This window comes from Pleurodeles waltl, chromosome 1_2 (genome assembly GCF_031143425.1).
Source record: "Pleurodeles waltl isolate 20211129_DDA chromosome 1_2, aPleWal1.hap1.20221129, whole genome shotgun sequence".
Taxonomy (NCBI): Eukaryota; Metazoa; Chordata; class Amphibia; order Caudata; family Salamandridae; genus Pleurodeles; species Pleurodeles waltl.
Window position 1 is genome coordinate 317386585 of NC_090437.1, and position 27012 is coordinate 317413596.

The following is a 27012-nucleotide window of genomic DNA, read 5'->3' on the forward strand; positions in this document are numbered from 1 at the left end:
GGGCAAAATGGTGAAATAGGTGAGAGTGTAAAAAGGAGCAGACCAGTGGAACTCGAGAACTAAAATATCTAAAGGTGCAGAAGCCTCAGCCTCATTAGGGGGCCTCGGCATGGCAGTCCTTCAGCCCCCCCCCCGGACACTGACAAGCAGGCCAAAGTCACTGACCTAGAGACACCCTCACCCAGCTAGCAGGACAGCGCCCCATTGCCATCATATCGAAAAAACGGAGGGGCCCAGACACTGACGGCAGAGGAGGACCTCGATGTACTTAAAACTGAGAGCCAAGACACTGACAACAGACTATAGAACCTTAATGTCTTTAAAATGTAAATCGTATGACACTGACAGCAGTCTAGAATCTCCGTGCCAATAAACGTGTGGGCCAAAGCATCGAAAGCAGGTTAACAATTCCACTGTCATTGTAACCGAGGGACCAAGACACTGACAGCAAGCTGAACGTCAGTGCCATTAAAGTGTGTGTGTGTGTGTGTGGGGGGAGGGGGAGAGGGGGGGAGACACTGACAGCAGGCTAGAGTTCCACTGTCATTAAAACTGATGGGCCCAGATGCTGACAGGAGGTTAAATCCTCAATATCATTCGCGGCAAGAAACTGATATCAGGCTGGAATCTCAGTCTCATTAAAACTGATTGATCAAGACAGTGACGCCAGGATAGAGTTCCACTACCGTTAAAACTGAGGGACAGCAGCCTAGAACCTAAAGGGCAAAACAGTGACGCAACCTACAACCCAAATGTAATTAAGTAGTAGTTGTAAAAAAAATAGGTTTGTTTAAACCAAAGGTTTGTTAAATTGTACAGTAACATTTCTCATCAATAATCTTGAAATTTCCTATCAAATCCAGCTACGCAATTTAAAGCCAATTAAAAGCCTTCCCACCGCACAAATTACACAAAAAACTGCAGGTTAAATACAAGTCACATAGCATTCCTCATCGACAAAATTACGTTTCTTAACAACTCGTTTTAAAAAATGTCCAAAAGATAAAAAACAAGAGCAGCACACACAAGTCACACCTACAGTCCCCTTCAGCATCCCGAATAATCATCTTTCCCTCATACAGTGAAAAAGCCGAGTTTAACCCCATGGACTTCATTTTGGGGTCGCAGCTGAAACCCCTGGCTTGCCCCTTGCGACCCCTGGCACTGACTTTGCGACCTCTGGCCTCAGAGGTAGCAAAATCAGTGACAGGTAGACAAGGGAAGCACCACTTTCCTTTTTTTTGTCAATCCTTTATAACATTAATAGTGAATAATATTTTATTTTTTGAAACTAGTGTAACAAAGAATGAATTACAATTTGCTGTAATATGACCCTCCCTGGCTGCTGAGGTAAGTAAAAAATGATTTAAAATCTATGGTGTGTGAACCCTTGCGGGTGAGCATGTATTTATGTGAGAGCGAGTGTGTGTATTTGTAAGCATGCGTGTGTGAGTGAAAGTAAAGGTTAAATGGTGTGTGATGTCACCTCCGCAGCTCCTGCCATTTTTGTGAACTGACGTTCATGTTTAACCCTGTTCAAAATTGTTAAATTACCATGTTGGACAAATATGGGAATGTTATAGCATAGCATTTTTATTTTTCAGGATTCTCTAAGAAAAGTGGTGGCATTCTTAGTATCTCGGTATTTCAAATCTCTGCTCCTTAGCCCCACTGCATATCTCTCCTTTAACTGCCTTTTTGATATCTGTAGTGGGACACCCATTTTAAAATCCTGTATGTTAAAAATATTGTTCCAATTTTACCAATCAGTCTTTTACTGGCACCGCCCTCGCTTGCTCACTATAACATATTTCCTTGGTGCACAGCAATGACACTTTTATTTTACAAGTTTCTAACTGTTCTGTCAGAAACGTAAGCTTTGGGAGTATGCAATGGTGTCAGACGCAGCTCGCGGGAGGGAGAAGGGGCGGGTGGTGTTGGGATGGGGTCGTGACCCAAAAAAATAAAAAAATAACAATAATAAAAACGTACCTGTTTCACCGCGCCACCTCAAACCACTCCTCAACTACAGGGACAGGCTCAGGCTCCCAGTCCAATCCTACCGCTGCTTTCATGGTGCTGGTATCATGAAAGCAGCAGTAGGATTGAACGGTGTCCCCTGGTTGGGCGCTTCGAGGCAGAGTGGGAGCCTCTGCCTGCTCTCTCCATCCCGGCACAGCGTTGCCAGGTTGGACACAGCCTACTGTGTAAGACGGCCAGCCAAACATACATGCTCACTGAGGGGGAGTGCTGTGCACTCCCCCTGTCCCTGTAACACCTGTGGCCCAGCCTCTTCTGCAGTAAAAACATAATAAACATAGTTTATTATGTTTTTACTGCAAAAGTTTTGCACCTACTGCTGCATGTGGGGGGGGGGGGTTTGGGTGACACTCACCGTCATAGCAGAGGAGCCGCCTCTGAATGGTGTTCCAAGAGTTCAGCTTTGGTTCCACTCTCACTGCATGAATCATATATTGAAGATCAGCCCCAAACGATTTTAAGACAGTCACCTTCCAATTTCCCCGGTCATATCTGGACCCAAGTCGTACGACCTCTGGCCCATAAAGCAGTACCATCGCTTTGTAAGCTGTAAGCACAGGTTCATTTGATGGTCCCCAAAAGTCTCTTTTAAATTCTTAAAGCCCACCCACTGTGGATAGCACCTGGATTTTTAAACTACCTAGGTGCAAATTACATTGTAGCTTATTATTGAACATCATACCTAGATATTTATGAGGAAGCCTCTTTCATGGACTTTTCCCCAATTGTTCACTTAAAAGGCTTACTTTTCTTTCAACTATTACCAACGTATTCTTTTTCTTTGTTAATAATCAATTTGTTAGCCTGACAGCAGTTATGAAAGACAAGAAAGACCAGCAGTTTTCTTTACAACCCTACCTGCGTTTCATTCAAGATGACTAAATCATCTGCAAATATTAAACATGGTATATGCCATTCTCGAGGAGAATTAATAATTACCCCAGGTCCTTCCATTCCTGTCCCATTCATTAATTATGGAGAAAAATCCTATCTCCATGACAGAAAAAAGAACACAAGGAATGCTGGGCAAGTAGATATCGGCATCAGGTTACGCCTGTGGCGAGAAGACAGCAATGACTTAGCCCTGTTTTTTTGGGCTTGCCTGCCTTCCTGGTGCATTTGCTGCTTTTGCAGAGGCAATGCTGCAATGCTGGGTTGGGCCCATGCTGGTGATGAAGCTACAGCATTTCCTGCCTTTGGAGGAGGTATTGGATGCCTTACAAAACAGGGGCCTTAGGGGCAGTGGCGTAGCGTGGGTTGTCAGCACCCGGGGCAAGGCAAGTAATTTGCGCCCCCTAACCCGGGGCAAGGCAAGTAATTTGCGCCCCCTAACCCGTGGATTTAGTCTCTTCCAAGATGTTGCGCCCGGTGCGGCCCCCCCTGAACCCCCCACGCTACGACACTGCTTAGGGGTAAGTACCACATAGCGGAGTCTTCCTTTTGCCATTCTTTGCATTCAGGGAGATTGTGCTGCTTTTTGGCCTTTGTTTTTGTGGTGGGCTTCTATTAAGGCTAAGGGAAAGCATACACATAAGTGGAAGCATGTGTCTGAGTTCTCCTCTGCCTCCGTCAATTCCTCCTCAGTCTAAAAAGTGCAGGGAGAATGAGGATGCGTGTTTAAGAAGGCTTATTAAAGAGATCTTTCTGGAGATGGGGGACTCCTGCAGGCCATGGAATACTATCCCTGCAGTTGCATCTAAGTCCTCAGGATCAGATGAGGAGTGGCCAGGTCCAGAGGAACAGAAGTCGAAGTATGTCTTCAAGTCGATGTTGCCTGACCTCATTAGCCACGTTAAGGCAAACATGGAGTTCCCAGAGGAGAAGGTACTGAAACTATATTGAGGTTTTTGCTGCATCAGTTTCAGAGCACAGCCCATGAGGTTCTCAAGCATGAGTGGAGAGATCCTGACAAAATTCTGCTGCCCCGCTTTATGGCCAAGTTGTATCCATTGCAGGATATGCAGAAGGACTTGCCGGACTCCATCCTCATTGACTCCTTTGTGGCCAGTTTTGTGGGTTGGACATTGTTGACTGAGGGTGCAGAAATCAAAAACCCTGGGACAAGACGGTGGATGTGTCCCTGAAGAAGGTGTATTCAGGTGCCCATCTGGCCCTTCAAGTGGGCATCTATGGCACGCATGTGGCTCAGTCCCTGATTGTGGATTTGAAATCCCTGTTTAGAGCTGTGGATGATTCCTCAGACTGCCCGGGGTTACTGGAGTACATTGAGCGCCAAGTGGAGTATCTTTCTGATGTGTCCTTTGATGTGGTGAGTGCTTCAGCTCTATCTGGTGGGGCCTGTGTGGCAGCTTGTAAGAATCTGGTAATGAATTATTGGTGAACAGATGTGGCCTAGAAATCTTTCACCCTTTGAGGGAATTGTGTTGTTTGGGGCTGGGCTAGACGAAAAGCTTCACAAACTGTTCAAAGAAAAGAATCATTCCTCCTCTCTGAAGTCAGGCTCTGGTGACAGGCAGCCTTTGAAAGGCAAGTCTCCTCTTCGTCAGCCATCACAGAGGTATTTTGTCCAGTCCCAAAGGAGGTTTCCTGCTTGGAGCAGTCAGGATAAGAAAACCAAGTTTCCCCCTGCGAAGCCCCATTCCTGGTTATATGGTAGTACAGGACTGTGCAGTAGGGGGTCGCCTGCAACATTTCCTCCGGGCCTGGGTGGAGTCTACTTCAGATGTGTGGGTGTTGGGAATCTTGGGACACTGGTACAAGATCGAATTTGTGGTAGTCCCTCCTGCTTCAGGAGTGCATCTGATTCCTTGACCCTCCAACTCTGTGAAAAGTGATGCCTTGTCTCACAGGAGTTTCTCTCTGCTTCAGAAGAAGGCCATTCTGGAGGTTCCTTCTCTGGAGAGGGGCAGAGGGCTCTATTCCGTAATCTTCCTAGTGGAAAAATCAACCAGAGGCGTCCGGGTGGTTTTCGTCTTGAAAGCCCTAAAACAAGTTTGTGCGTCATGTCCCCTTCTCGATGGAGAAGCTGCAGTGGATCATTCTGTTGGTGATCAAGATTCATCTAATGTGCACCTTGGATCTGCAGGACCCATATTACCAAGTCCCAGTCCATCTTAACTTCCAACAGTTTCTTACGTTCTATGTCCTGGGAACTCATTACCAGTTCAGAGTTCTGCCGTTCGGTTTTCAATCATCTCTGAGGGGTGTTACCAAAGAGGTGGCTCCCCTGGTCACTTCTCTCCATCTCCCGGGGATCCATCTGTACCCTTATCTGGATGATTGACTGGTTCATTCCCTGTTGAGGGAGCAGATTGTTCAGGATCTCCAGGTGATGTGTGCCTCACTCAGGAATCATGGTTTCCTGCTGAACTGGGAAAATTGCTAGCTGGCTCCATCTCAAGATTTAATGTTTATTGGGGTGTGGTTTCACACCAACTTGAACAGTTTTTCTTCCTGCTCCCAGGGCAATGGCACTGCTGTCCCTAGCGCAGGAGGTGATGGTCTTGTCTTTAGTTTCAGTCCGCAAGTGACTTTGTTTATTTGGGTACATGGAGGCTGCAGTTTTCACGGTCCCTTGGGCTTGGTTTCCCCTCAGGCCTTTGTGGACTCATCTTCTGTCATTTTGGGATTTATGGTCCAGGGACTTCGAGCTGTTGGTCTTTGTACCTGCGGCAATTCTTCCCAAGTTGGAATGGTGGACATTATGCGACAATCTCTCCATGGGTGTTCCATTGCAGCCAGATCCTCCTCTGGTCCTGACTACAGATGCCATTGCCTTTGGTTGGGGAGCAACACTGAGGAATAGGTATCTGCAGGCTCGATGGTCTATCCAGGAGGGGAGATGCTTGTCCAATTGGAGGGAACTAATGGCTGTCTTCTTGGCAGTTATGGAGTTTCATCATCTTCTGGTGGAGCACAACTTGGTAGTACACTCTGACAACCAATTGATGGTGGGGTATCTCAACAACCTGGACCCTCACCAGGTCCCTCAAAGCGGTGGCTCAGCCTTTATTTTAGTAGGGGGAGAAGTATCTTGAGTCTTTGGTGGTAGTTCATGTGAGGGGGTGGACAGTGGGGTGTCAGATGCCCTCAGTCGGGTCTTTCCTCCCTCGCAGGATCTGTCTCACTTGTGAGATGTTTCTCTAGGTGTGTTAGAGGCTTGGTGTCCCTTTCCTGGACTTCTTTTCTTCCCGGCTCCATGTTTAGCTTCCCAGGTTTTGTGTTCGCAGCCAGCAGGGCAGTATCTGAGAGGTCGATGCTCTTACGGTTCCCTGGACGGACCATTTTTTTTATTACTTTCCACCAATTGCTCACATACCCAGGTTTCTGGCTCAGTTGATGGGGGAATCACAGGTGGTGATTCTGGTGGTGCCGTTTTTGCCACGTCGCTCTTGGTTTCCCACTGTCAAGCTGATGGCAGTTCAGGGCCCATAGATGATTCCTTGCTCCCCTACTCCTCTGCGGTCAGTTCCCTCTCTGGCTCTACCGTGGCTTTGATTTTTGCTCTGGAAGTTGGAAGGAGGGGGATTTAGAGCAAGGGGGTCCCTTGTCACTTATCAGTGGCTATCCAACAGTCCCATAGGCCTTCCACTTTTAAATCATATGTCAGGCATTGGGGTCATTTCAAACATTGGTGCGAGCCTCTGCAGTTGTCCCCTTTGGAGTGTTCTTTGACGGATGTGCTACAGTTCAAGGTGGTTTTCTTGGTGGCTATTACTTCCACCAGGCACATTGGTGAGTGGGAGGTGCTGATGGCTAAGGAACGCTTCCTGTCTTTTTTAGAGGATGGGGTGGTGTTACGCTTGGATTCATCTTTTGTTCCCAAGGTGGCTTCTCAGTTTCATCATTCCTAGAAGGTGGTTTTGCCTGCGGTGGTTGCCGAGTCTGAGAGGGACTTGGCTTGGTCCTTGTTGGATGTAAAGCAAGCTCTACAGGTGTATTTGGAGAGGACCGGGTCCCTCTGGAAGACAGATTTCTTGTTTGCTTCTTTTGGCACCTCCTCTGCTTCTTTTGGCACCTCCTCCAAGGGGGATAAGGCCTTCTCTTTGTCTATCAGTCGATGGATCAAGCAGATGATCGAGTTGACTGGCGTTCCGCCTCTGGTGGTGCTTGACCAAGGGGGTGGCAGCTTCCTGGACTTAGTTGCGGGGTGTTCATTTCTTAAATTTGCCAAGTGGCTACATGGGCAGCCACCAATACATTTGTTAAGCATTAACGTCTCCAATGTGTTGGGGGAGGATGCTAATTTTGAGTTGGAGGTTTTGCAGGCCATCAGCTCCTGACGTGGCTGTGTTATGCCTGTGTGTTTTCTATTAATAAATCACTTTTGGGTGCTGCTTCTGTTGTTGTGTCTTTTTGTGATTTTCTGTTTATGAAGGCTGCTGTTCTGGCTTGGGTATGTTCCTTAAGTCATGAGTGGGACGAGGACTGGAGGGACACGGGGGAAATGCCCTATCACTTACTGGTAAACTTCATTACTCCTGGTCCTGTAGTCCTTGTCCCATCCATTACACCCCATTGTCCCTCCCGGGTGGCCGACCTTCATGTTAAGGGGCTAGGTAGTTCCGAACGAATGCTGGGTAAGCAAGAATTAAGTACTCTCGGTGGAAGGGGGTGGGGTAGGGGTTCCACCATTCCTTGTGTTCTTTCTTCTGTCATGGAGATAGGATTTATCTCCATAAGTAATAAATGAAATGAGGACTACAGGCAGGACCAGGAGTAATGAAGATAACTGTTAAGTAATAGGACAGTAGTCTGCACGGTTGCAGGCAGGGCTGAGAGATACAGTGCAAATAGTCTTGGGGTCAAAACACACCCATGCCGTAAGCTGTTTTTGATTAAAGTTTTGATGGAAAGGGAGCCCTTATTATCCAGCACTACTGTGGCCCAATGCCTATGCTGTCACTCTTGTAGTATATTTGAAAGCTTGGATTGAGGACCAAGACCTAGTTTCCAGTGGTCAAGATGGCTTTAAAGAAGGGCACTCAACGATGGGCCATTGCTTCAGTTTACATTTATGGCTACGCCCAAAACACAATGGAAACCAGCGGGAATTTTATCTAGCGCTTTGTCAATTTCTGTTGTGCCACTAGACTAGTAGAATGGGCTATTCTTTGGGGAAAAGTAGGTAGCACGAAAATCCACAGCAGCCTAGAGATAAAATAATCTGACACTAGAGGTGGCTGGCCTGACACTGAAGGAGGACAAATGCGAGCTAGGAAAAAGAGAACTTGTTTTCTTTGGACACATCTTCTCCTGGAAAGGGATGCGGCCAGACCTCAGCAAAGTAGAAACACTATGCAAAACACATCCTTCTGCGGTCATAGCAGAAGTGAGGTTGTTTCTAGGCCTAGCGAGTTACTGTACTCGATACACAAAAGACTTTGCACACTGTGAGCATCCCACTTTGCAAACTGACCGAATAAGTACCACCATTCCTTTGGACCTCGGAATGTGACAAGGCATTTTGAGAACATCCGACATGTTATCACAGCCTTAGACCACCTTGCCTATCTTGATGCTTCTCTGTGCACAGAACTCACTATAGACGCCAGCCCGGTAGGGTTAGGAGCCGTTCTTGCCCAACACAAGCTCGGAAGAGATTCACCGCAACATATTGTTGCATACGCAAGCAGGAGCTTGTCGGACATAGAAAGGGCTTACTCTCAGCAAGAGAAAGAAAGCCTAGCGGTAGTATGGGCATGCTAACATTACCACAAGTTCATTTACGGGAAACCGTTCACTATCGTGACAGACCACCAGGCGTTGGTCACAATATATGGCAACCACAATGCAAAAATACCACTGCGCATAGAAAGATGGGGAATACGCCTAATGAACTACGACTTCAAAATAGTGCACAAGCCAGAGAAAGAACACAACCCCGCTGACTACATGTTGTGACATCCCCTGCCCCGGACAACAGAGACATCACCCATAGTCGAAGAATACCTCAACTTTGTGTTTAGACAGATTACACCTGCCCCAATCACAATGGAGAAACTTGTGCAGGAGACAAGTACGGACGTCATGGTACAAGCAGTCAAAACAGTAATGCAACAACAGAAGTGGAGACCTGTGACCACTAACAGTCCAGTGGGTGAAGGAGTGAGGAAAGAGGAACTACTAGCATTCAAACAAGTGCAGGAGGAGCTGTTGGAAACGAAGCAAGGAATACTGCTAGGCAGCACCAGAATAATAATACCGACAGCACTTCGACAGCAGACAGTCAACCTTGCACATGAGTCCTACCGAGGCATGGTGGCAACAAAAAAATGCTGAGGGAGGAAGTGTGGTTCCCGGTACTTGACCGTCTGGTAAAGGATATTATTATGAACTGCCATCTCTGTCTAACAGGAAGGCCATCCAAGCCAAAGCAACTATGCATGCCTGACCTCACTGAGGTGGTATGGACAACACTGGATGCAGACTTCTATGGGCCACTGGACACTGGTAACTACCTACTGGTTGTCATCGATGAATACTCCCACTTCCCAATAGTGTACCAGGTGTCATCAACATCAGTCACCGCCACTCTACTGATTTTAGATGACATCTTTGCAGCTTGGGGCGCTCCTCTAATACTAAAGATAGACAACGGACCTCCATTTTTGGTGGAAGAATTTTGCAAATTCATGGCATGTGGGAGTACATCATAGGAAAATAACACAGCTGTGGCTGCAAGCCAATGGCATGGTGGAAAGGTTCATGGGTAACCTAAAGAACGCTATCCAACAAGAGAAGTTTGCACAACTTTCTGTGGGAGAAGCACTGCCAATAACTTTGGGACTACTGCAACACCCCCGCATAGTTCCATAGGGAGGTGCCCATCAGAACTGGTGCTGGGAAGAGTAGGTAGGACTCATCTGCTCCGACCGGAAACAAAGGCACCGTCAGAACACAGCGACACTGTCACACATGTCTAAGAGGAAAATTAAACAACAACCTGAAACTCGGCGTCACGCTACAGTGCCTGGACTACAGCTTGGAGATCAAGGGCCATATTTATACTTTTTGAGGCAAAACTGCGCTAACGCAGTTTTGCGCCAAAAAAATTTGCGCCGGCTAACGCCATTCTGAAGCGCCATGAGGGCGCCGTATTTATTCAATGACGTTAGCCGGCGTTAGCCGCCGGAGCTGTCTGGTGTGCGTTGAAAAAACCGACGTACACCAGGCAGCGCCGGCGTAGGGGGAAAATGGCGTATGGGCGTCCACAAATGGTGCAAGTCAGGCTGAGGCAAAAAAATCGCCACAACCCGATTTGCGCCATTTTTTTACGACGCCCATCCCCCATTGAAATGACTCCTGTCTTAGCAAAGACAGGAGTCATGCCCCCTTGCCCAATGGCCATGCCCAGGGGACTTCTGTCCCCTGGGCATGGTCATTAGGCATAGTGGCATGTAGGGGGGCACAAATCAGGCCCCCCTATGCCACAAAAAAAATAAAAAACAATACTTACCTGGACTTACCTTAATGTCCCTGGGGTGGGTCCCTCCATCCTTGGGTGTCCTCCTGGGGTGGGCAAGGGTGGCAGGGGGTGTCCCTGGGGGCAGGGGAGGGCACCTCTGGGCTCATTCTGAGCCCACAGGTCCCTTAACGCCTGCCCTGACCCAGGCGCTAAAATCCGGCGCTATTGCGGGTTTTTTAGACCCGCCCACTCCCGGGCGTCATTTTTGCCCGGGAGTATAAATACGACACATATGCATCGGAGTAATTTTTTAAGACGGGAACGCCTACCTTGCATATCATTAACGCAAGGAAGGTGTTCACGCAAAAAAATGACGCTAACTCCATGAACTTTGGCGCTAGACGCGTCTAACGCCAAAGTATAAATATGGAGTTAGTTTTGCATCGAATTTGCGTCGAAAAAAACGACGCAAATTCGGCGCAAACGGAGTATAAATATGCCCCCTAGTCCTTGTGTGTCAATGGCAGATGCGGAAATGAGACAGCCCCTTTTCGATCCAACCTTTGAGGATAACAAACATCAAAGGGCCAATGACCACAGCAGGGGCAGGGTCCTACTCCGTCACCAGAAACAACTCTCACTTCAAAAAGTTCAGAGTGTTGGATGATAAGGAAGGAGAAACAAGGCCCAGTGCTGGACAGAAGGCTCCAAGCACAGACACTAGTGGGCCAACCCAAGTGGTTCCACCAACAAAGGGGGAGGCCCTCTGAGCTGAAGAAGTAAGAGAAGAAAAAGCTCAGGAAAAGGAGACATCACACCCAATGAGAGCGAGCAGGAAGCCCAAAAAACTGATTGAAGAACTATGATGACTGATTCGAAGAACAACTGCCGAAATGGTCGACCATGACACCTTCAAATCTCTCTCTCGTGCTCACTCCCTCTGTGCCTCTCCCTGTCTCCACATACATATTTATTAGTTGCATGGAGAGAACATAAAACATACCGTGTATCACCAACAAAGGCAAACGTGGGGAATGTGTACATACTTGTGATCTCTGTTTCATTTGCATCGTTTTCCGAGTTTTCTACTAGAGATGTTTAGCCCCAGCATTTCTAGGTGAAAGGGGCTCAAACGCTTTCCATCTAGGATCTTACAGAGCAAGTATATTGCTGTATGTGTGATGGAACACATTTTTAAAGAAAGTATGTTTCATGGCTTCAATATTTTGTTACCTTGCATGTTTCAATACTTTTGCATAACAGTTTTTCGAAGGACGTTTGATATTCTTTAGCCCTGGATCCTACTTCTTGCCAAGCAGTCATTTCAGGATACAAATTCCTTCAGTCTCTTGGGTCGACACAGCTTCCATTCATTGCATGTGACGTGTCACCGTTTGTGCAAGTGATCTGAACAGGAGTGATTACGCAATCCGCCTCTAGGAGGGCGCTCTGGGCGCCCGGGAGATGTTCAGAAGCCTTCTGCACGCCTTCTGCACAACAGAGCCCAGGCCTGTAGAAGATGGGGCGCTACCCACTATTGCAAGAAGGATCGCCTCATGAACATTGAACATGCCACAAAATATGCTTGCTGCTGTCATGTGCGGCAACAAATCTGTGAATGACTCGACAATTAGGCAAAGTTAGTCAGCGTTGCTCGTTTTCTCATTGTTTCCTTCATTTTAATATAAATTACTTTTTTTGCGGGAAAGGCTGATGCTTGGAGGCAATCTTTCATTTTATTTTATTGATTTAATAGTATTTGTAATCAAATAGACTTAATAGACTTTGTCAACCAATGCTGAAGTATGCTTGATGCGCTGCTCATAAGCGTATACAATGACGCAACACGTGTCTGTCCTCTTTTCAGGATGTCATGCTTCTCTCCCTTTAAGAATGATGACATTTCATTGATGCACAGTTTGAACAATCGGTAAACAAGAAGACATTTCGGGTTGACTCCAAGTGTTACATAGAATATCTGAGTGAGTTTTCTCCGATAACATAGCTCAACTGAGATCTTAGCGTCCTCATCATTTTTAATAATTGTAATCTTCAACAATAATACCTTTTCTATACAGTGACTCATAACCATTGTTTTGCTGCTTCTTGGCACTGCAAAACCACAGCACCGAGACCGCCCTCATCGCAGCCACCGACGACATCCGAGCCCTGCTCGACAACGGGGAGACAGCGGCCCTCATCCTCCTGGACCTCTCCGCAGCGTTCGACACTGTCTGCCACCGCACCCTAGTGCAGCGCCTCAGCAACATCGGAATCCAAGAGAAGGCACTAGAGTGGATCATCTCGTTCCTCGCCGGAAGAACCCAGAGAGTCCACCTCCCCCCGTTCAGATCCGAGGCCACCGAAGTCAGCTGCGGCGTACCACAAGGATCATCACTCAGCCCCACCCTCTTCAACGTCTACATGAGCCCCCTCGCAGCCATCGCACGCCAACACAACCTCAACATCATCTCCTACGCCGACGACACCCAGCTGATCCTCTCCCTCACCAACGACCCAGCCACCGCCAGAACCAACCTGCACGAAGGGATGAAAGACGTAGGCGAGTGGATGATGAACAGCCGCCTGAAACTGAACTCAGACAAGACGGAAGTCCTCATCCTTGGATCATCACCCTCTGCCTGGGACGACTCCTGGTGGCCCCCTGCCCTGGGCAGCGCACCCAAACCAACGGACCACGCACGCAACCTGGGCTTCATCCTGGACTCCTCCCTCTCGATGACCAGACAAGTCAATGCCGTCTCATCATCATGCTTCAACATCCTACGCATGCTCCGAAAGATCTTCCGATGGATCCCCACCGAAACCAGGAAGACGGTCACCCAGGCACTCGTCACCAGCCGACTGGACTACGGTAACACCCTCTACACCGGAACCACGGCCAAACTACAGAAAAGACTCCAACGCATCCAGAACGCCTCCGCACGCCTCATCCTTGACATCCCCCGTCACAGCCACATCTCCGGACACCTGAGAGACTTGCACTGGCTCCCCGTCAGCAAGAGAATCACGTTCCGTCTCCTCACCCACGCACACAAGGCCCTCCACGACCTGGGCCCCAGGTACCTCAACAACCGCCTGACCTTCTACACTCCCACCCGCCAGCTACGATCGACCAGCCACGCCCTCGCCGCCGTGCCACGCATTAGAAAAGCCACCATGGGAGGAAGATCCTTTTCCTACCTGGCAGCCAAGACTTGGAACTCCCTCCCCATCCACCTCCTCCTGACCCAAGACCACCTCTCCTTCAGGAAGCAACTCAAGACCTGGCTGTTCGAGCAGTAGCGGTTCCCCCTCCCCCAGCGCCTTGAGACCCTCCGGGTGAGTAGCGCGCTATACAAATTTCTTGATTGATTGATTGAAACAATTGTTACTTCTTTCCAATTTCATTCCATTCAGTTTACCGACCTCAGATGAGTGAAAGTTAAGCTAGGTTTGCCGAGATTTGAACTCCTTATTTTTAGGCCACGGATGTCAGTTGTTCACGTTTAACTCACCGAAGCATTTTGTTAGCAGCTTACTTGGTGGGAATTCAGTGATGTTTTCTCGTATGTACCCCATACATTTGTCTGGGTATTATGTCAAGGAGTCGAGAGTATATAAGGAATGAAGTGAACAGTGAAGGCTGGGATTTTACGTCATTCAAAAATAAAGGCCTGTAAACAACGAGTCATTTGTGGGACATTACCCCTGTTCCCCCATGAAGTGGTGTATGTTAATTAATCTCATTCACTGATAGTCACTTAAGGCTGCTTTCCCGTCCATCGTTTTTTGTCCACCATGCCACCTCATAGGAGCCAACCATATGCAAATCTCTCTAGGTCTTGCTCCAATAAGAACAGTCCAGATCGAACTCCCAAAACACTTTCCCTCTGAAAAGGAACACAAGCAACCCCAGACCAAATTCAGCCTATTTGGGTCTCTTCAATAGAATGTAGCTTGAGTACCATGGCACAGTAAGCATGTGGGTCTCATGCTCTCTGTATCGCTGCAACCAAGGTGCATCCAAGTGAAGAGGCCCAATTATGCTGAAATCAGCTTTGTTTTACTAGTGTTCCGGATTTCAATCGAATTCCAGCTAGAGATTCCTTCCCCTTTTAGTGAATAAGGTCTGTAAATGAAATTAAGAATCTGAAGTGGGTGCACAAGTGAAAGGGAGATAGAGGCAAAAGGAGCAATCCATTAGCGTCTATGCCTCCTAGCTCAAGAGCATGAGCTATTGGAAGGCGTATGATAAGGACGCTAATTCTCCAGTGGACTGACTGGTAATCCCTGTAATCCTATTAAACAAGTTACCATTAACCTAATATATACTTGTACAACAACATACAATGTCTTAAGAGTATCAGGAGAATAGCTTATCAGGGTGTGGAAGTGGAGAGCACATCACTAACCCCCAGCAGGCCAGGTTACAGACTGGGAACTGAATACAGAAGTCTGCCTCCAATACTAGATATGCCTGGAGTCAGGATAATTTAGGGTGTTTAAAGTTGGAGCTGAAATTCGAGTTCCACAACAACATCAAGCAAAGCTCAGTGTATAAGTAAGGGAGGGCTAACCGGAATTGCCCTAGGCACCCAAGGGCCCCAAAGTATAGAAAAACAAAAAAGGTTCAGGTAATGCAAACTGTGCTATCAGAACCCCTTTCAAAAGGCGAAAGGGACAAGCTGGAGCTTTTAGGCCTAACCATGAGAGTTGAGGCCTTTCACTCCTAATGTCCAGGTCCCAAACCTACTATGGGATGAGAACAACTGGGCCATGTACTAGCTCTTCAGTACTTGACTGGCGGTGGTAGCGAGTGTCAAGCAGTCCAAGGCTCTTCAGGGGAGGTAGGTGCAAGGTATGTGAGGGTTAATGACTCAAAATGCACACAACTCCCCCAACAAGATGATTGTTCAGTCTAATACTGATTTTAGATTAAAGGCAGTATTTATTAGACAAGCTAGATGTGACACAAAATAAATATGCAAACTCCTTTTCAGACTAGTGTCCTAATGCTGAACTGGGCCATATTTCCCCCTGCAGGTCTCTTCTCCCCTTCTCTTCTCTTCACTCTGACTCTACATCCCTAGGTGGAACTCAGGAGGTGACCCCCAGGTACAGCTCACACGAGCGTGCGCATTAAAGTCTGGCTTTAAATGCCAGCTCTCAGGCATTGCACAGCTGAGCTGGCACAAGTCCCCATTTTTGACATTCAGCCTTGCTATAGTGTTACGTGACTGCAGTCATAGAAATGTCCGAGAGCCGGGGTTCCTCTGTACATGCACTCTGACAATGAGCAGCAGGCTCCATGTTCTCTCTTACTCAGCGGGGCAACAGTCACAAGGCAGTTGCAGACAGTGGCAGCCTCTGGGGGCAGCAGCTCTTTCTTTGTGTCCTTCCTGGTAATGGGACAAACTAGAGGTCATAGTCAGGGCCACTCCTGGTCTTGCTGCTGAGTCCTTCCTTGGATTGCTGGGGCTTCTCCGCCATGGTAACAATCCTGACTGTCCTAGTGGCTCCCTCCCAGCATCCAGGGATCACAGGCACAGATAACGCTTCTGATCCGGTCAGAAACTTCAGGTGATGGCCCTTCCAGTCTATTCGGTGGTCCCCTCCTGGCACACAGAGGGGTCACAGATATGGGTGATGACCCACAGCAACAGTTGCAACGGGTGACAGTTCCCACAGTTTCAGTGGAAGTAGGCAATGACCCCGGCAATCTTTGGTAGCCCCTTTTGGCACATGGGGCATCACAAGCCCAGACAACGGCCCCAATGACATCAGTGACATCAGATGGCAGCCCGCAACTTCACAGCAACCTCGATCAGGGTTACCGACTTCTGCCAGAGAGCAGACTGTTCTCAACACTGGTCTTCAATGGACAGAGCCTCACACTGCTCACAGAGGATCCATGTGCCAGGATCCCTGCAGGGCCTCGCTCCCTCTAGGCTCTTTACTTCTCCTCCTTACAGGATCTTGGCAGGCAGGTTTCTAAGCACTCTATTCCTCCTTATAGAAGCAACTGGTCTTGGCAGGTAGACTGCTGGTACTCTAAGCACAGGGCAAGAAATCTTGGCTTTTGGGGGTGTAGTGTGGTTAGTTTTACGTATTCATTGCGCTTTAGCTTCAGGCTTTAGGCCTTTGTGCACTTTGCCCTGAATATATTTTATTCATTTGCTGACAGCTTAGAGCCTCTGTGCACTTTACTCTACATGCTTTTTATTAGGCTTCGTACTGTTATTTTTCAAATAGCCAGTTCTACGATGTTGTTTTTATTCATATCACACTGTTTTGCCTACTTCAGCACTGGAGTTCTCCATAACATATTTACTCTGTGCTTCAGTCAAGGATACAGTCTGGTACATTGCCGATAGACGTGGTTGGAGTTTAGACTTGGCATTCCTGCGTAGGGACATTTTGTGATCACGATGACATGTTAGTTATAAAATCACTTCCTTGTCCCAATACACGCAAGAAGGAGATTCCGACCAGAGAACCACAACTAGACGCTGACTGCCTCGTTGCAGATGCTGAACCAAGATCACAGGTCTTTGCTCAGGTATGAGGGCTGATGTCTCCACAGTGATTCTAATAGGCAAGCTAGACGCTTAACATGCTGTGCTCTGAATAGAACAAGCAGAGGGAGAGTAGAAACTGTTAGACAATATGATAGCTTTGTTCTTATGTTTTACTCTCCTAGTGACTATTTCAATCCTACTGTGTTGTATGGTTCTGGTTATTGCGGCTCACGCCTTAATATCTAAAATACAGTCGTTTTATTAAAACATTATATAAAACTTATACTGTCTTTGTCATTTGTATATGAGATCGTATTGGAAATAAGAGAGTTGGTTTGGATCTGAGTAACCACGACTTCCCTGAGAAGTTCCAGAGATGTCATGTGCTCGGCTGCCGAATCATTCCTTCCACATGGGACAAATGAGGCACTGCTAGTTAGCCGGAGCAAAAACCGGATTTAGGGTGACAGAGTTCTTTACACGTGGGTCAGACTCAGTCCCCCACACCGTTATAGATCCTGCTGCCTAGAAATCCAGTAGTCTCATTTAGAATAATGAGAGCCCACGCGACATGGCGCCGCCAACGTTTGGTCTGGCTCTAATGATTAGGTCCGACTGACTCTCTTGGTCTCATATATAGTTTGACTCCTCGGTTCCGTATACGGAGACGTCCGTGGGGCTGAGGGTTTCCGCCGCCACGGCATAGGAGCTTCCTATTGCTTAGTGGTTGGTTGTTCAAGTTTGAACTTTGAAAGGAAAACCCCGATATTGGTGTGCCTTCTCTGACCTGGAGCTATTTTTTATAAATGGCGAATCCTAATGTAGTGAATATAGCAATTAATATGCGTCACCCGCTCACAGGACATCTGTTGACACATGGACTGACAGTCCAGGGGGGTCCAGTCACTTTTGTGGTGGACGCCCATGCAGCTTATAGAACGGAACTTTTGTATTCTTGGGTCGGATTTCCAGCAGTGGATGGGGGAACAAATACTTTTCACGAATACACTGTTGCGAATGTCCCTGGACAATACAGGGCTTACGCTTATTTAGAAATACCTCTATCTTATCAAGAACACCATAATTGGCTTGATGGCGCCCTCCCACACACAGTAGCACAAGTTAGGTTAGGTCCGCTGAGTAATGATGGTCCTACCTGGCCTTTATTGGCTACATATACACCTCATCCTGCGGTTGCTCAATTGGTAGTGGTTGAAGTTCGTCGTTTATATACAGACTTAACGGCTACATATAGACGATTAGTTCAGTTTGTCATGCAGACACTAAATACGAATGCAGCGCGTGCTGCTCCAGCGCACCCACAGGCTGTGGTTCCGGGTAATAATCCGGCCACTGTGCACTCAGTTATGGGTAAAGTACCGGCTAAACGAGAGGAGACTCCATTTTGGCTGGCGCAAAAAATTAACACGCTGGAAGCAGTATTTCCCCATACGGGACCTCAGGATAAACATAGAATTTTGACGATGTGTTTGCCGTAGGGGATGGTTCCTCCGGTGGACCTTTGTAATACCTGGGGCATGGTGTTTGCCGCGCTCTACACTACGGCACACGGTACACCGACATCAGCTAATTTACCGGACGTGCTTAAACAGATTCAAGATGAATATGGGGCTGCCCCTGCCTTAGATTTGGGCATGTAGTTGTTGGGCAATTTTGCCACAGTTTCTTCTATTATTTTGAGTAATCTCAAAGGAGAGGCAGTAGCACTAGCAGTGCGTATGTGTCTTCGGGATGTTCCGCTGCTTAATCAGGAGCGGGAGCTTCCGAGAATAATAGCGGAAACATATTCTAGTATTGGTCGTGATAGCCTAGGGGCTAGACCACAAAAACCCCAGTTATAGGGTACAAAAAATAAAGATAATGCTAAACAGCAACAACCTGAGGGTTCGAAAAAGCGCTGGGAAAAGAAACAGCAAACACCTAAGAAAGATGGTGGGCAGTCTCTGCAACCGGAGACCCCACAGAATAAGTATAATCTCAGGAATAGGGATACTTTGAAGACGCCTGATAGATATCAATATACTGATACACGCCAATCTCGTTCCTTTCAGGACTCCTCGGAAAAGAGAAGTGAGAGAGGTGGGCGGTCAGAGCGGAGGACGGAGTACGTGAAACCGAGACAGGATTCACAACGCTCAGCGGAGGTTTCTATTAAACAAAAAGAGAAACCGCTGCAACAAAAACAGCAATTTAAAAAGAAGAAAGTGGCAGCAGTCTCAGTTAGACATGCCGCTCAAGAAGAGAGTTCTCTTGACGAACAAGACGTGGGCGTTAGCACTGTTAGACAGCGCGGCAGAGGTCACAATAGTTCGCCGGAGTCTTCTAGAGCATCTGGAGGTGAAAGCAACTGATGACTTCATACAAGTCGAGACGGCGGACATGCGAGTCTCTGATCCTGATAGAGTATATGAAGTGACTCTACAATTAGAAGGGGACATTGACCTTATTATAAACGCCATTTTTTGGGACCATGTGGTAAAATCATATGATGTTCTGTTGGCCGAACAGGATTTGCCACCTGACTTTGTTCGCGACTGTCCTTCTCACCACTTGTTCCGAGAGAACTAGTGGAGTCCTAGTAAATCATGGGCTCTAGCACAGGCTCCCGCCCTGTATAGAAATAACGTGGGGTGGGATAGACAATCACCTTATCATGTCATTCCGATAAAGGGCGAACCTCAGCCACAGCCGCAGTATCCTATCAAATTTGAAGCAAGGGCATCGGTTAGGAAAATTCTTACACATTTGGAGTATCAGGGTGTAATTGAGCCCTGTGTCTCGCCGATGAATAATCCATTGTTTCCGGTTGCTAAACCGGACCATTCATATAGGATAGTGGTGGATTACCGACATTTGAATAGTCATACACGCACATATGCAATACAGAATTCACATAGCGCAGCGCTTATGAATAATATCGTACGTAAGAAGTACAAGACAACATTAGATATCTCAAATGGATTTTTCTGCCAGAATATAGCGCCCGAGAGTCGGGACTATACCTGTTTCAGTGCGTTTGGCTCTCAGAATTTTTTTGTTGTTTGCCTCAGGGGTATAAGAATAGCCCAGGACTGTTTTCGGCTCGTGTCACTGAAATGCTGCATGAGTTCGACCCTGAAGCGTTGTCATATGTTGATGACATATATCTGACAGATGATGAGATTCTGCAACATCTAAGGCGTGTATCGCGCATTGTTGTGGGGTTTGCTGATATTGGCTATAAGTTTAATTTTAAGAAATCAAAGATTGCCTTCCTCAGCGTCATTTTCCTGGGATATGAGTTGTCGAGTGAGGGCAAGAGCTTAGCGCCACATTTTTTGGAGAAATGTGCTTTATTGCAGCCTCCTAATACGGTTCGGAAGCTCCAGTCATTGTTGGGGTTTCTGAATTTTGGCAGAACTTACATTCCTGATTATGCGACGCGTATAAAACCCTTATACGAGTTGATTTGCCCGAATTATTCGAGTAGATTTTGGACGATTGAACATACACATATACTACGAGAGTTACAGAGTGATCTCTTAGCAGTTAAGCACTTACACACACGGGACAATAAGACACATTTAGTCATCAGGGTGATACCTGGGGCTGTTGGGTTTACTTGTGTCACCTTTAATGAGGGGGAGACAGTCCCGATTGCATACAAATCTCATTTGTATTCTGCTGCAGAACAACGATTTGCACAGACTGAGAAAATTCTCACTGCAGTACAGATGGCTGTTATTAAAGAAAGACCGCTAGCCCAGGGCCAACGCATTATTGTCGTTTCCCCAATTCCGGCCTTAGAGGCAGTTACAAAAGCGAGTGTTCCAAATTCGAAAGCTTTTCACCCGCGATGGATACAATGGGCTACGTCTTTGACAGCCACTGATGTAGATTACGTATTTGACCCTAAACTGCAGACTCAAGAATTTCTTCAATATGAGATGGAATACCCTGTTCCTGCTGGTACGTTGCCTATTGACCAATATCAAGTGGTCATGTATACCGATGGCTCTGCGCAACCAGCGGTTGGGACTAAACAACAGTATTCTGCTGCATGTGCGGTGGTGAGCGGCACTATGGAGGGGGAAGTGTTCTGCCCCCGACATACTTATACTAAAACCTTAGGAGATTGCACGGCCCAGCTGGCTGAGCTCAAAGCTCTATTGTTAGCATTGGAGCACGCGGATCTGGCGACTTTAACCTTGCTGGTCTGTGACTCCTACTACTGTGTTCAGTCTTTCAATGAATATCTACACTATTGGAAGATGAATGGGTTCAGAGATTCTAAAGGCAACACCATTAAACATAAAGGGGCATATTTATACTCCGTTTGCGCCGAAATTGCGTCGTTTTTTTTTTACGCAATTTCGACGCAAAACTAACTCTATATTTATACTTTGGCGTTAGACGCGTCTAGCGCCAAAGTCCATGGAGTTAGCGTCATTTTTTAGCGTGGACACCTACTTTGCGTTAATTATATGCAAGGTAGGCGTTCCCGTCTAAAAAAATCGACTCCGAGGCATGTGCGTGGGATTTATACTCCCGGGCAAAAATCACGCCCGGGAGTGGGCGGGTCAAAAAAAATGACGTACGGCCGCTTTTGCGCCGTTTTTTAGCGCCTGCAAAAGGCAGGCGTTAAGGGACCTGTGGGCTCTGAAGGAGCCCAGAGGTGCCCCCCCATGCCCCCAGGGACACCCCCTGTCACCCATGCCCACCCCAGGAGGACACCCAAGGCTGGAGGGACCCATCCCAGGGACATTAAGGTAAGTTCAGGTAAGTGTTTTTTTTTTTTTTGTTTGTGGCATAGGGGGGCCTGATTTGTGCCCCCCTACATGCCACTATGCCCAATGACCATGCCCAGGGGACAAAAGTCCCCTGGGCATGGCCATTGGGCAAGGGGGCATGACTCCTATCTTTGCTAAGACAGGAGTCATTTCTATGGGGGTTGGGAGTGAAAAAAAATGGTGCAAATCGGGTTGAGGCGAAAAAATTGCCTCAACCTGACTTGCCCCATTTCTTGACGCCCAAGCTCCATATCCCCCTACGCCGGCGCTGCCTGGTGTACGTTGTTTTTTTTAACGCACACCAGACGGCGCCGGCGGCTAACGCCGGCTAACATCATTCAATAAATACGGCGCCCGCATGGCGCTTCAGAATGGCGTTAGCCGGCGCTATTTTTTTTTACGCAAAACTGCGTTGGCGCAGTTTTGCGTCAAAAAGTATAAATATGGGCCAAAATGTTGTGGGGTAAGGTTGCGGATCTGAAGGAAACGCTTCTTAACGTCCATGTTGTGCATACACTTGGACACCAGCGCGTTGGAATACATGTTGCTGGGAATACTTTGGCTGATGAAGCCGCGAAATCAGCAGTGGCTGTCGCCACTGTGGCCGCAGTGACTCGTTCGAGTTCCAAACCAGACACAGAAATTTCGGCTGCCATAAAGGCTACGGTTGATGGCACGCCCTTTCCTAAAGGATTTCCTTCAAAATATAGTTACTGCTTGAATGGTGCGCTGAATGCTACTGTTACAATTCCAGGCATTGGTGTACGTGAAATTCCCAATAAAATTGAGAGACCTCGATTAATTTCTGCAGCACATGAGGGGGTGGCTTCTGCACATGCTGGTGTGGCTGCCACGATTTCACTTTTACAGGCTCGTTACTGGTGGCCTGGTCTCTATAAAGAGACGAAGCAATATGTCATTTGTTGTGACGTTTGTCAACAAATTAAAGCATTGTCGGCTAGACGCCCGCAGCAGACGCCCCTTCTGATTTCAAATAGACCATTACAGTGTGTGTACTTGGATCATTGTGGTCCGCTGACATCAGATTGTGCATACAAATATATATTGGTTGTTGTAGATTCGTGCTCCAGATTTGTGTGGGTATGGCCACAACGCTCGGCTAACGCTCGAACTGTTATTAAAGATTTGCGCATCTTTGTCGATATATTTGCAGTTGCGGCTTTTCATTCGGACCAGGGCCCTGCTTTTGCCTCTAAGGCATTCAGGGACACCATGGCTTCGTTGGGGGTCCAACTCCAATTCTCGTCTCCATTTCATCCCGAGGGAAATTCTGTCGTGGAGCGTTTAAATCGTGATTTAAAGAAGTCCTTAACGGCCAGAGTTATGGTACGGGTCGTGGTTGGCTAGCCCACCTATATGGAGTACAGAGAGCACTTAATAACTTGCCTAGAAGGTTACTGGGGGGTCGTACTTCATATGAGTGCCTGTTTGGAACACGAATGTATGTTCCTGATCTAGATGGTCCTGGTGTGGAGGCGGCAGATACGCCCTTTGACATAAATGATCGTGTCACTGTTTTGCAGGATTTACAACAATTCCGTGAAGATAACTCTTCTGCCAGTGCTGCCTCCTCAGGAATTAAGGATGAGCCAGTAACACCTACTGGTTGGATACCCAGGATTGGGGATCTAGTGCGTGAAAAGGTCGCAGTTAAAAAAGAATTTGGTCCTTCTTATCGAGAACCTGTCCCTGTGTTGGGGGTGAGCGGCACGAGAACTGTGATTTTACCGCCGCTGCGAGGGGCCAAAGGAAATCGCTTTGTTTCCATTGATAATGTCAAGTTACAACATGTGGCTGATTCTGCACAGCAGACCAAGAGGGACACCCAGTAGTTCCGGAATCCCTCTCACTACTGGGGAAGAAGTCCCGCTGCAGGTGATTTTCACCGACATTGTTTCCTCTCCGAGCTTGGGGAGGGTGGATGATGATCTTGCGATTGTTCCACTGACGGCGATTAATATGGAATCTTTTGATCAAATTGCTGTACGTTCTACTGATGTTTCTGAACATGTGGTTTATAGCGTGCCACGGCGAGAGCCTCCATCTGCTTCTTTGTTCACAGTTGCACCTTTTGCTAGAACTGCTTCTGGCTGCTTCAACGACGCTGATAATGATGTGTCCGGCTCCTCGTCCTCGATGTCTTCTGTCCACGGTCCACGACGGCTACTGGGTTGGCTTAAACGCACATATTTTGTTTTTCCTTGGAACTATTTTTGGCTGTTTTTGGCCGTGATGACTCTTTTTTTATGGTTGGGATTTGTGGTTACTTTTTTTCTGATAATACATGGTAATTTTCTTCCTGATCGATCTGACATTGAGCACGTGGAGACTGTGTTAAAACCGCATTTTTCGTCTCATATGGTTCGAAGAGACTTGTCCACTGTAAACATTTCTGCAATACCAATTCTGGATGGGATTGTGTGGGATAAAGTAATGTTTGATATATATGGTCCCACTGAATTGATTCAAATACCGTTTGTCCTCAAGTTATCAATGAATGATATTGTTATACCTGGCATTGTTTCTGATGATTGGGATGTGAAGACAGTAGATTCTATGCTAATGGGTTTGCAATAATATACTGTCTATGACGATGAAGATGCTTACCAGTTTAGAGATAATCATGGTGACATGTTTTGTTACAACTATTATGGACACCACTTTATTCATAAATCTAGTAGCCCTAAGTCCATGTTTAATTATGTGCAATGGGAACATTGCTCGACTCCTCCACAAGGGAGTTCGAAAATGTATTATGATAAATTTGCATATTTTTCTGGGCATGATCAACGAAATGCTAAGTCCTACTATTTTATAGTTGCACCGTATTCTAATAAGCAAATGTTCTTGACCGATACTAAATTACTGTATTCAAATTTGTTTGTATCTAAACTTTCGGTCGAGGGGTATGAATACTGGTTTAAAACTGTTGACTTGAAAAGTGTTTGGGGTTCGAAAAATTGGCAAATGCAAGGCAGGGACACGTTATTTAGAGCATGTATTATCCCTGTGCAGATGATTTTCCTCAATGACACAGTACAACAGACTAGCTATTTGGGCTTAGCGACAATTAGGGAATTGACTTTGCCTAGTACACCTGTCCCTTCTAAATTAAAAAATTGGCAGCACTATGTGAATGCTACTTTTAGTGACTTTACACATTGGGTCCAGAATGGTACGCTTAACACTTCATTGTTACATCCAGGCGGGTGGTTATTATGGCCTGTAGACACTAATGTGTGTCATCCACGTTTTGTCACCTCTTCAGGGGGGTTCAGGACTAGTAGGGCAGACCCTCGTTACGTATCACCAGAACATGCTGATATTATAACTACATACAGTGTGGGGAAGCTTTGTCAGCAATGGTTGAAGTCATCCACGCTGGATGCAGTTAAGTCACATCTCAAGTTACTGTCTAATGATACTGATTTACAAGATTTTTTGTCAGGTCCCAAAGTACCACGGAAGAAAAGGTTCTTATTGGAAGCTTTCACAACAAGAGGCTGTTGCAATTTACTTCCTGTTTGAAGCACATTCCGGTGGGTAGATATGAACCATTGGGAGACAGTTACATACACGAGGTGTGGGAGCTTCCCTTTCAGTACAGATGTGTTAATGGTTTGAAGGAGGTTTTTCTTAGCGGCAGCGAATGCGAATCTTCTGTCAGCCATTCAATGGTTTGTAAACAGCTGTCCTTGCACGGGGCGTGTAACGCTTCGATTGCTAACTTAGCTTGTTATCTGAAGGGAGTTCCAGTCCCGGTTATTAAAAACACTTTCCAGGTGCTTTCTAACGGCAGTTACATTGTTCTTAACAGCGAACGCTGCTGTGGCATGCGTGCCGGAATAGTTTACATCGTCGTTGACAACAAGGCCGTTACGTGCTGCAGGAATGTGTTGTTTCCCCCCACTCAATTTAGGGAGGTAGCAGGCATCTGGCCTCATATTGCTACTTCCAAGGTTGATTTCGACAAGTTGAGTCGGCTAAAAGCTTTATTGTTTCAAAAGCATGTGGCCCTTACATCTGCTAGCGAGACCTACGCACTTCAGGTGGCAAGGTCATCGGTGGAGATACAGTCCCTTTTGAATACTAACTTTCCAAATCACTTCGGTGAACTTGTGGGACGTATATTTAATGCATCCAGCACTGCTGGTATTGCACATTTTTTCAAAGTCGTTGGTGTTGGTTTTGCTCATACCTTCTCTTCCATATTCGGTTTGATACCTTCGGCTATACATTCTATTTTCTGAAGCATTTTTGGGGGTTTCCCGATTACTTTGGCTTTATTGGCTGGAGTCTTGCTGTTGTTGCTATTTTTTCGCAATGGCTGTCCCGTCACGACGAGATCCTGTAATGCTGCTCCCGTCAGCGCAGCTGTGTTGTGAACGCATGATGCAGCATTTTGGAGCAACACTCCTGGGACATTTTGAGTGTGACTGTTCTCTGTCATTCAGACCGGTTTTGGATTGTGTGCAACCCGTGTTTCGATGCCTTTGGTGCTCGTTTGAACATGCACTGGCTCTCTGTCTCTCACTGCAGCGCCCTCCACTGGTCGATACTGATCTGTTGATGTTCCCGATTAGGGCTAATTCCCAGACTTGTGCACTACGGATGCGCTTGCTTCGTGAGGCGGTTTATGAGATTCCCTTCCTGGAGGAAGATGGTATTGTCTCTTTCATAGGCCCTGCATGGGGTGCCACCCTGAATGGTTTTGGGGCTTTGGATCACACCTGCTCCATGGTACTTTGTGACGTGGATCTTCCGATATTGACATATATCGAAGTAGAGGAACTCCTGCGTTCTATTGCTTCTGTCTGACGATTGGATTTTTACGAAATTGACACTAAATTGAATTTGACTTTATGGTCACATGTTACCTAAATTTATGACTTTGTTGTCTTCTCACCTTGTCGAAATGATTGTTTTAGATATTGTTTATATTTGGGGCATCCTTTTATATTATTGGAACCACTTGCTACCGACAAGGGGAGGGTGTAGTGTGGTTAGTTTTACGTATTCATTGCGCTTTAGCTTCAGGCTTTAGGCCTTTGTGCACTTTGCCCTGAATATATTTTATTCATTTGCTGACAGCTTAGAGCCTCTGTGCACTTTGCTCTACATGCTTTTTATTAGGCTTCGTACTGTTATTTTTCAAATAGCCAGTTCTACGGTGTTGTTTTTTATTCATATCACACTGTTTTGCCTACTTCAGCACTGGAGTTCTCCATAACATATTTACTCTGTGCTTCAGTCAAGGATACAGTCTGGTACA